The 10,912-nt window shown below is 35.4% G+C and overlaps 1 non-coding gene across 1 annotated transcript; it reads left to right on the forward strand.

Moving 5' to 3' along the window:
• Positions 1-9,860: 9,860 nt before the first annotated feature.
• Positions 9,861-9,964, forward strand: LOC125147555 (small nucleolar RNA U13). Its single transcript, XR_007145240.1, has one exon. It is a non-coding gene; the product is annotated as a small nucleolar RNA U13 (small nucleolar RNA).
• Positions 9,965-10,912: the final 948 nt, after the last annotated feature.

Below are 10,912 nucleotides of genomic sequence, written 5' to 3' on the forward strand. Positions count from 1 at the left end.
TGTTTTGCAAATACTTTTTCTTTGATTATTAATATTAAGAGGAACTTAGGCATTTCCTTTGGAGTGGTTTGTTATTCCAAAGAAGAATTGTCTAATTTCCTGCCCTAGAAGTATAACCTAGTTTTTAATGGTTTAAGCAAGAACCTGGGAATAGTAGTTTTTTACTTAACCTATTTTCAGTATGGAACTGCTGCCTTTATGTATGCTGGATGTCTCTGAGTCTATACTAAAGTTTTTCAGTTTCAATCTGCTTATAAAATCAGTCTTCAGACTTCTGTGTGGAAGTAGAGACTGTCTCCTAGCTTTCCAGCTCCATATCAACCTATCTTTTTCTTTCTTTCTTTCTTTCTTTCTTTCTTTCTTTCTTTCTTTCCCTTTCTTTCTTTCTTCCTTTCTTTCTCTTTCTTTCTGTAAATATATATATTATATATAAAGATATATTATATAATATATATGATATATATTATGTAATATATATCATATATATATATGTTGTTGATTCCTTTACCACTACTTTCCCATGTTTAGATACACATGGTGCATCCAGTTCCTGATTCTCTCTGGGGCTCCATGGTGTGACTCTGCTTCATTATTATCCCCACTCCCAGCCTACCACTTGTGGGTGGTTAGCTTCCTGCCTCATTCAGTATGTTTTCAGTGTTCATGCTTTATCTGTTTTCCAGCTTCCAAAAATCTTAATGTGAATCATTTGCTGTGCTCTCCTCTTCTTTTTTTCTTATTCTTGTGGGTTTATATCTTTTTAAAAAATGAAATTTTTATTTTTTAGAAGAATTTTTAGAGGAATTTTTTTTTAAAGAGATGGAGGAAAGCTAAAATTATGTGTTTAATTCACTATGTTTAACCAGAAACATTTTATTTATTCTTCTGAAAAAATGTATATTTATTTTCAAGTAACTCTACCTCTTTGGGTGTGTATTGTCCACTTTAGTTTGTTGGCTGCCTTTGTGGTCATTAACTTTCTCATATTTGCAATTTTTGTTAAATATATGTATTATTTTTTGTGGTTTTATTCTGTCCATTGCTCCCCATGGTCATCTTTCCTTTTTTCCCTTCTCTTTGCTATCCACTGTAATGAATATGTTATTTGCCAGGCTCTTCTTCCTTATTCAGATATTCGTTATGTTTACCGTAACTGCAGTTGTCTAGGTTACGACTGCAAGTGTCAGGACTTGATAACTACAAGAGAAAAGGGCATGGATCTTTCTTCCTCTTTTCCCCCCTCCAGTTCTGCTTCCTCTGATCTTCATCTCAAATCTTTGCTCTTCTGCTGGCCTCAATGCTAATTCAGAGCATAGCTGCAAGGAACAGGGATTGCAAATGCAAAGGGTGACCTAAGAAACTGAAAATGTATTCCACTAGGCCCAGTGCTGTAGCCACATTCCTACCTGATCCACCAATCACACCTCAATCCCGAAAGTTCAAAGCCCTTAGAAAGATTTTAAGGAACTTTTGTGTAAGAGGAGTAGTCTTCCTTTTGTGGATTCAAAGGGATCTTAACATTCTTGGTCTTTCCCTTCAGGGTCTAAATAAGACAAAAGGAAAGAGGACCCAGGAAAGGTTTTTTGTATTGTTTTGTTTTGTTTTGATTTTTGTTTTTTAAACCTGATTTTGTGCTTATTAGCAGCTAAAAAAATTCTGAAAACTAAAATTAGTGCTAAAACTGACAATTTTGTATTCCTCAGATGGCCAAAGTAGGAAGAAATTGGTCAAAAGTTACAAGTGATAGTTATAGAAGAGAAGGAGGCAGGGCTGATCAATCCTAGGATTTCTTGACAGAAACAGTATCTGCTTATAAGGCCTTCTCTTTTTTCCTTTATCTTTTCATATTCTTCCTTTCCTCAAATTCCAAATAATAAACTGATTCAGAGAAGAGATTCTAGAGCCTATCTTTTTCTGGATCCTGGTTTTTATGTTTTTTAGGTATATAAACTTGAACAAAGTTATAATAATTACATTAGTGTGACACTGGCACAAGCATAGACAAATAGATGAATAGAGGATATTCCAAAACAGACTCAACTTAAATGATTTGTGACAATTCAGTATGTAACCTCTATGTATCTCAGTTTCTTCATGTACAGAATAGGATAACTATCCTTGTGAGTGCTGTGAGGATTAAATGAAATAATACAAATGTGGTGCTCAGAATAGGGCCTGGCATCTAATAAATGCTTAATAAGTTGTAGCTATTATTTTTATCTTTACTTCAACAAAATTTTCCCTAGTCCCAGGCCTTAATCAGCTTCCTGTGGAATTTCATATCCTCTTCTGCACCAGTTCTTCTGAGACTTAATCATTCACTATTTTGCTTTGTAACCAATTATTTTGCATGTGTTAATTGTGTATTTCCAGCTACTGTAGAGCTGTTTGAGGACAGAGACCACAAAGTGCATGTAGTTGCTTCTCTAGTTCTCATGGTGCTCAGCCCAGTGTTGGGAAGAAGGTGGAATTTAGTTTGTGCTCATCAGTGGACTGGGCAATCTCTCATTTTAGGGCTTAGGTGATGCTTGCAGGTGATCTGCTGTTAACTTTCAAAGACATTAGGTAGTAGCAGTTCTGTGTTTTGCAATCCCAAATGGTATCAGAAACGTTTGCTATTTTTACCTTTTCAGTAACTAGCCCTGGGTTTTATGAGTTCTTAGGATTATACCTGGTAGAATCCACACAGAAGTAAATACACTGCAAGGAAATGTAAAAATTTGTGGTTCTTGACCTCCCTTTCACCTCCAGGGACTCTAAAGAAGACAGGAAAGAGTTTATGATTTTTCTGATTTATGAGTGAGTAAAATTTTCTCATCCATTTTGTTCTTTTGAGCCTGTTTGGTTTATGTATTTTATGTGACACCCTAAAACTTGTAGTTCCTCTTCCATTTTCACACTGCTTTTGTACACTCTTAGAAAATCTGTTTTTTTCAGGGTCCTTTTGCTTCCCAAGAAAGGGCTCCATGTTTGTTACCTGCAAGGTGGCATATTGCCTTTATTCCTGTTTCAGACTAGTCTCATGGTGCTTTTATTCCTGAAAGGTGGCCAAAAATTGCTGTGCTGAAATGATCATTTGTGAATACAGTAATCCTCAGGAGGCATAAATTAATATCCTGTTCTCACTGTGTTTTTTATTGACTGTTAGAGTTATTCTACTGCCAGGTCCTGACTTGGTGCCCAGTGCTAACAACTGTCTTTAAAGGCTTATGAATAGGGTCATAAACACTATTTACTTTAGTAGCAACATGTACTTTTAGCATTTCCACCACTCCCTCTCCCTGTTGCTCACTGTCACATGCACAGGCATTTTATAGTGAGTGCATGTTTATTCTGTACTTTTTCCCACTTTGTGGGTTCACATGTGCATAAATTCATTTGTTTAAACTTTATTTTCATAATCAAGTTACTCTTGTATCCTGGCCTCCAATCTTCAAATAACATGAACCTTCCCAGATTATACATTCTAAGGTTTTTTCCTTCTTTTTAACTAAGGCCAAAAATAATAAACCTTGGTTATGATGCAAGCAACCAGACAGTTAAACCATTGGTTAATGTGCATTAGCAGAAGTTTAACTGCAGCAGGGCCCTGTCATAGACATAAGAAAACCATGGAACACTCCTTAGTTCAATAACAAACTTGATATTCACTTCCTGGGTGGCTGAGGATATTCAATTCCAATTTCACATCAAAGAAATGTCAAAATAAAAGTTACAAAGGCAACTCATTTTTGTTTTTCCCCAATTTTGCTTATGATGGAGACTGGGTAGTTGAAAAAGAGATTATTCTTCCTGTTTCAAGATGCAAACACTATCATGTTATAATGTATATTAGATGAGAAATCTAGGAAAGAAGCAATATGGTGCAAAGGTTGATTTGATGGTGACTGGCTTTTCACTAAAAATACATGGTAATAAGTAGTGGATATCATTCATATAGTTTTCAAGTTTATCTTTAGGACAGGGCTTGAATTCAGTTCAAGCAGATGGATGAAAATATTCACTCATTCAACATGCCAGACACTGTTAAGTGATGAAGTCAAAATAATGGCAAAGATTATAGCTGCAAGAGTCTGTCTACAAAAGACATATGGCAAAGAACTATAAAACTTGTGTTTTTTGATCTTCATGTAGGGATAAATGGCACCAACAGAAGATTGTTGATTATGTACTTAATTTTTTTCTCAGGCTTATTTTACATATTGTTTAGCTATATGCATTTTACGTTCTGTTCCCTTAAAACTGATCACAGTATTAAGTTGGGGCTAAGAATGCTTTTTATGTGTATATAATAACAAGCCTAGTTTACAGCAAAAGACAGTTCCTAGTTACTACAGGAATGAAAATTAACCAGTGGATACTAATCTCTTTTTTTAACATGATGGCTTCTGTCTCTAACCACAGAGGGTTGGGCTCAGACCTCACTATAATAAGAGTAAGAGACTGAGTTTGGAGGGTAGTATTAACTATAGTACATGCTGAATGATGGGCTTTTCTGGGGCCTTTGTAAATGAGAAAGGATTGATGAGTGAAAGATATGGATTCAAATAGGAAAACCTGGGGCATTTTCTTCTGGGTCTAATACCTTTTCCACATGCCAGCATTTGTAGATCTTTCTATGTGCACAAGGTATAAGGAGTGCATAAGGAGAATCCATTTTTCATTTTGTTTTGTTACTGCTTTTTAACTACTACAGACTCTTCCCCATGAGAATTTGATGTCCCTGAAATAAATTTTACTTCATCAAAATTGAACCCTCTCTTCAGAACGTCTCTGATGGCTCTTCTTCCTTTGAATACTCAGTGGCAAGAAGCCCTTAAAATTGCTTTGCCAATATTTTCTGCATTCTGGAACTACTCGAGTGAACATAACACTTCATTTTTTTCCCCCAGAAATCTCATTAAAATCCTTACTTGAAATTCGGATACAGTTTAATAAAGTTTCTGAATTCAGTATGAAACTAATAGTCCATTAAGAATAAGGAAGGATTGATGTGTTTTCATTGACCTTTGTTGGTGACTTTAAAACACCCTTTAGCACATTTAAAATCACCAGGCATGACCGTCCAGTGCTCCGCCTAACCTAGCCTCTCATTTCTTCTCTTATTAAATCTCTTAAAATGTCGAGTGGAAGAGATTGTGTCAGTCTCCTTTACTATTCTATTCTAGCATCTTACAATTCATGCAATACTAAAAAGAGAGCAGCACTCTTATGAATGTAAATGTATGTTTTGATATTTGCTCAGGTTGAAGCTTTTTCATATTCTGTTGACTGTCTTATTCATGTGCTAGTTGTTAATCATGATGCAGATAGTTGACACCATACATGGTATCATTGTACACAACAGAAGTTGTGTCCAAAGAAGTTATGCCACAAATCACATAGCAATGATTTGAATCTTTTTGAGTGCGAGGACCATTTTTTGAATTCCCCGCTGGACACATGCATACACACATACACTTTTACTCTTTGTTATTTAAAAAAAATCCATAGTGGAAAACAGTTATTATGACTGTAGTAAAGCTCTTTAGCAACTATTTTATTATTTTATTAAATACAATAGCATCTTCATACATCTCTGGCAAGTAGTTATGCATATGTGAGAGACATTGTTTTCTGTCTAGAAAATGAAGAAATGTGTTCTGTTTATCATTCTAAGTCACTCAAAATATTGGTGGTTTTTTTCCCATAAAAATCCTTCATTTGTTATGCATATTTTTGGGTCTAATTAAAGATAAAAATAACAAAGATTGGTACACATTTATTTATTTATTTAGTTAGTTAGTTCTTCTTGTCTGTAGGCTACAAGAAGGGCCCGTGAGAACAAAATAATCACCCAAGATGATAAAGCATAATAAATTTGGATGCTTCATACTGGTTCTGAGCCTCAAACCATGCTGGTTATGATTAAATCAGAAAATGTTTGTAAATAACAGAAAAAAATTTTTCCTCTCTGCAAACATCTTTAGGGTGTACCAAAATTTTCTGGTTCATGGGTCTTATATAACTTAAAAGAAAAAAAAATAATCCTTAGCATATATCACTTCATGGAGGAAATGCTTAAAGTATAACAATCCACTAATAAAAAAGTATTTATGAGTGTCTACCATGTGGCTGGCAAGAAATCATTGGTTTCTTTCATGCATTTACCACATGTTATCTATTGGCTTTTGGTGAGTAATGAATATCAATTTCTATGGATATAGAAAAGAATTTTATATTACTGAGATGCATTTAGACTTAGAAAGTTGACCCAGGTTCTATAGAAATAGATTTCTCTTTGACAGGTATTTTTCTTTGGCTAACCATAAAAGCACTGTTGGTTTCAATCATTTTTATATTTATAAAGGACAAGCTGATTTGTATCTTTTGGCGGCCAGTGAGTATTCTTCTGCCTATATGAAGAACCGATCAAATAGTTATGCACTGTCTCTGTTAGATTATGGGGAATAAGAATGTGGGGTTACAGCATTGAAAACAGATATGCTAAAGGTACCAAAAGATTGCTTGTCTTGATGTGGCACTGATAGAGGGAGAGAATTTCCCCTTCAGACCTTAGGAGGCTTGATTGTTTCTGCATACAGAGATGGATACATGGAGATTCACTTGGAAACAGAATATACTAAGCTAGGTTGCTCAATAGAATATCTACTTTGGGCTACTGATATTTCTGGTTATCATAAAAGTCAAACTGGGGTATATACACACTGTTTAAATAAAATATAAGTCTTTAAAAGACAGCTTCCCTTGCTGTGGAAACTTTCCATGCGCTGCTGATGTTAGCAGTATTTTGTTGGGAAAGATTGATATCACAACTCTCTAGTATGAACTTTAAAATAAAATATGTCTAAAATAGTTTCATTAATTATAAATCACAGGCCTTTCTTGGGCTTTTACTGTGTTCAAGGCATTGAAGTTGACAGTCAATATATAATTATCTGTGGTGTGATAAAATGTGAAGTTTAATTAATGAGCTGTTTTCATCTTCCTAGTGTAGTGGTCAGTTGTACCCCATTTGGCAGTTATAGCTTGGTTATTTATTACTTTAGTGTTATAAACAGCACATGCCAAATTTGTAGCTTCTAACTTAAAAAGGTCCCATATGGAGCAAGAATGAGACTATTTGAGCAGGAGATGCCAACAGAATAAACTGGATTCTCAGCCTATTTCCAGACTGGATAAAAGACCTATTGAATTGGCAGAGGTGAAGGAGCATTTGGACAGGAAGAGGAAAATTAGACATAGCACGGTAGCCTTGTGCTCTGCTCTCAGCGTCCCAGTGGGAGTGAGGCTTTTAACATTTCCCTTGAGATTTTCAGGCATTCAAGAGCAAAGGAAACGTGTGTTTTCCTTTTCCCTTCTGAAACTTTGGAGGTGGCAGTCTCACTGATGTATCTTGTGCTTTCTTTGTACAGGTGAGTCGGACAGAGATGGTGATATGTGCCGAATGACAGCTGTAGTATGGTAGATATTACAGAAGTTAGGAAGAAAGTTACCTCGGCCTGGGTTTGGTGAGGAAAGTGTTTTACTGCCTTACCAAGTTCAGCATGGGGAACACACTATTATGTTGGCTGGTTAAAATTAATAAAATATTAATTATTCCAAGAATATGAACAGTAATAACCTTGGCTTCTACCTTTTTTGCCAACATAGATAGTAAAATATCTATTTCTTATTAATTGGAGAATAGATAGAACAAACTTTTTTCTTCACCCTTTGGGTACTTTTTATTTCTTCAGTTATTAAACTGCTCCAGACCTGATGGTTAATAATTTTCTTTTTTCTCCCTCCCCCCAAAATCCTGAGGTAGCAGGAGTCTTGATCAAGTTCTATCTATATAATACACAGTATAGAGAAGAGCAACAATAGCCTCTAACAGAACAAATTCTAGTCATACATCTTGGAAATAAACCTAGATCCTAATAATCACTTAGATCATAGGGCATGCATATCCCTCGCAGAGTTTTTCCTCCCATAAGTCACATTTTTTCCAGATGTTCTTCAGTCTCAAAAAACACAGAATATTCATAGAAAAGGTACCACTACCATAAACTTTCCCTGCCCCAGAAAATCTCCAGGTAAGAGCCTCCTTATATTCAATTTCCATTCTAACAGTAAAGTAATAAATTGAATTACAGCAAGCCAATACAACTCCTTCCTTACTTTTTATCCCATGCAGTTTGACTTTACAGTGACTCAGAAAAACAGTAAAATATTACCATAACCATGAATTGTACCGTGTGAACTGGAAATAATGACTATGATGTTTATAAAAGCCCTTGAGAGATGTTGCTTAGATTTAGTTACAGATCTTTTATATTGGACTTAAGTCCTTCAGAAACTTATCAGTTATTTAGTGGATTTGCAGGATAATACAGAGTTGCATAATGTAAAATCTGAGTATAGAATTTACATTATAAAACTATTTATAATTACATCTGGCTCTTTTGTCTTTTCTATAAGAAATTGCATTTTCTGACAATTCTGTTCCTGGCAAAGTTACAGGTGGAGGTGTGACCTTTAACCCTAAGTAAGTAATTATATAACTAGTTAATAATAATCACTTTACCATCTGCAGTCCACACTAAATTAAAAGACACCTGATCCTCAATTTTGGCATGTGGCTCCAATGTCTGCCTTTTTTTTCCTAGTTCAGTAATGAATGATCATTTCTATCTTGGTGATTCTGACTGTCAGTTTGATGGATGGAAAAATAGAACACTAAGTACAGCCCCATTTATTCTGAACTGATTAGTTCCACCCAGCTTTGTTCCCATCCTACAGAGCTCAGTTCTAAGATAATCCAGGCTTTCATGTTTCTTCATCCCATTTTGGTCCAGTAAATAGATAGACCATTTGTATTAATTTTCCATTGTGAGGTTTTCTAGTCTTGAGTGAAATTCCATTGGGTTCTGGAGGGAAAGGGGGACAATGGAAGGCCAAAAAGCTTTTTGTGGACATGGATTGCTTTCCCTGTCTCCATGGAGACACAAAGCTATCCCTTGATGGGTGTTAAAATAATGTAAAAGTTCCACCCAGACCTGGATATGAGGAAAGCATTTGCTTTTTGTTCCACCATGTAGCAGGCTTTTAGCAGAATAGAAAAAAAATCAATCACATTTACTGACAGTCTAAACACCTTTTTAATGTATTGCTCATTGCTGGTGCTGAACAGGGAGGGAAGCAGAATGGAGATGTTGGCAATCATAAGGGCTTTTCTTTTTCTTTTCTTTTTTTCAATTCCACAGATGTTTTGGCCTGAGTGTCTCCACTTTAAGGCTTTTAAAAAATACCCTCTGTCATCTTGTTATAATAGTTATACATGAAGTATTTGAATTCCACCTCCCCCCCCCCAGTCTTCTAAATGCCTGGTTTACTTTCCTCTTCATATTCTGTTTTTTTAATTTAATTCTTCCCAATTCTCCGTATGATCCCATATCTTTCTATACCAAGGCAACTCCTTTTCTGGATTTAAATGATTTGAACTTGTCAATGTTGCAATCATCCCTTGGGTATTTAGCCTGTGTATGTACCTTGTGAAGTATCCTATACTCTTCAGGATAAAGAAAAGGGTGGATGGAGGTCATGGAATCTGTGACTTGCTGTTTCTGGCAGCTCAGCCTCATGAACTATATTCATGGGAATTTAAGAACCTGCTTTCTGGAGGTCACCTGGCTGCCTAACTACATTACTGTGGAAGATTCTTATTGGAAATGAGCTGTTAGTCCAAAAACATTCTTAATTAATAATGCTGAGTGACTCTGCAGCCAGCCAAGATACAATTATGGAAACATTTGTAAAGATTGTGTGACCTGCAAAATAAGCTTCATAAATATTTTTAAAAAACTCACAGGGCTTGGATTCATTTGTAGTTCATAAGCATGATGATTGGATGTTCATTCTGTTTTGTGACATGTGTCTCCCTCAAACATTGCTACAACCTTGGCACATTATCTGTCTATCATGAAGAAGAAAAAGAAGAAAAAAAGAAAAAAAAAAACTTAGGAGGCTTGGGGTGCATTAATTTATATATATATATATATATATATATATATATATATATACTCTAATTTATCAATCATATATATGTATATAGTATACACATGGTATATACTCTATATGTGTGTGTATCATATATGCTATCAATATATGTTGTCTATTATATATAGTATGTACTATATATGTCTATATATACTGTATATGTGTAAATAAATACATCAGCCTAGGGGCGCCTGGGTGGCGCAGTCGGTTAAGCGTCCGACTTCAGCCAGGTCACGATCTCGCGGTCTGTGAGTTCGAGCCCCGCGTCGGGCTCTGGGCTGATGGCTCAGAGCCTGGAGCCTGTTTCCGATTCTGTGTCTCCCTCTCTCTCTGCCCCTCCCCCGTTCATGCTCTGTCTCTCTCTGTCCCAAAAATAAATAAACGTTAAAAAAAAAAAATTAAAAAAAAAATACATCAGCCTAAATATACTATGTATTTACACAACACACATAGTATTTACTATCTATAGTATCAATATATAGTATATATTACATGTATATCTATATATCTATATATCTGTATCTATCCATCTGCCTATCTATCTGTCATCTATCTATTATAATTTCCTTCTCCTAGGTATCTCTAGGGCGATGACTATTTCTTTCCAGGTCAGCCTTGAATATAAGGGTAGTAGATGGTCATCAATGGGGTGATTAACTTGTGTGACCTTATAAACATTTCCCTCAGACCCACCATGGAACCTCAAATTCTGTCAGTTGGGTTTTATTCTTTTAAGTTCTGAAGACTTTCGACAATATTCTTTAAATACCAATTAAAATTTAAATGTTCCTGTGAACACTTAGCAGCTATAACCTGCTTGAAAAGATAAAGGAAAGGGAAAAGGGGTGTCAGATGACAATTAGATAATAGC

Source organism: Prionailurus viverrinus, chromosome A1, assembly GCF_022837055.1.
Source record: "Prionailurus viverrinus isolate Anna chromosome A1, UM_Priviv_1.0, whole genome shotgun sequence".
NCBI lineage: Eukaryota > Metazoa > Chordata > Mammalia > Carnivora > Felidae > Prionailurus > Prionailurus viverrinus.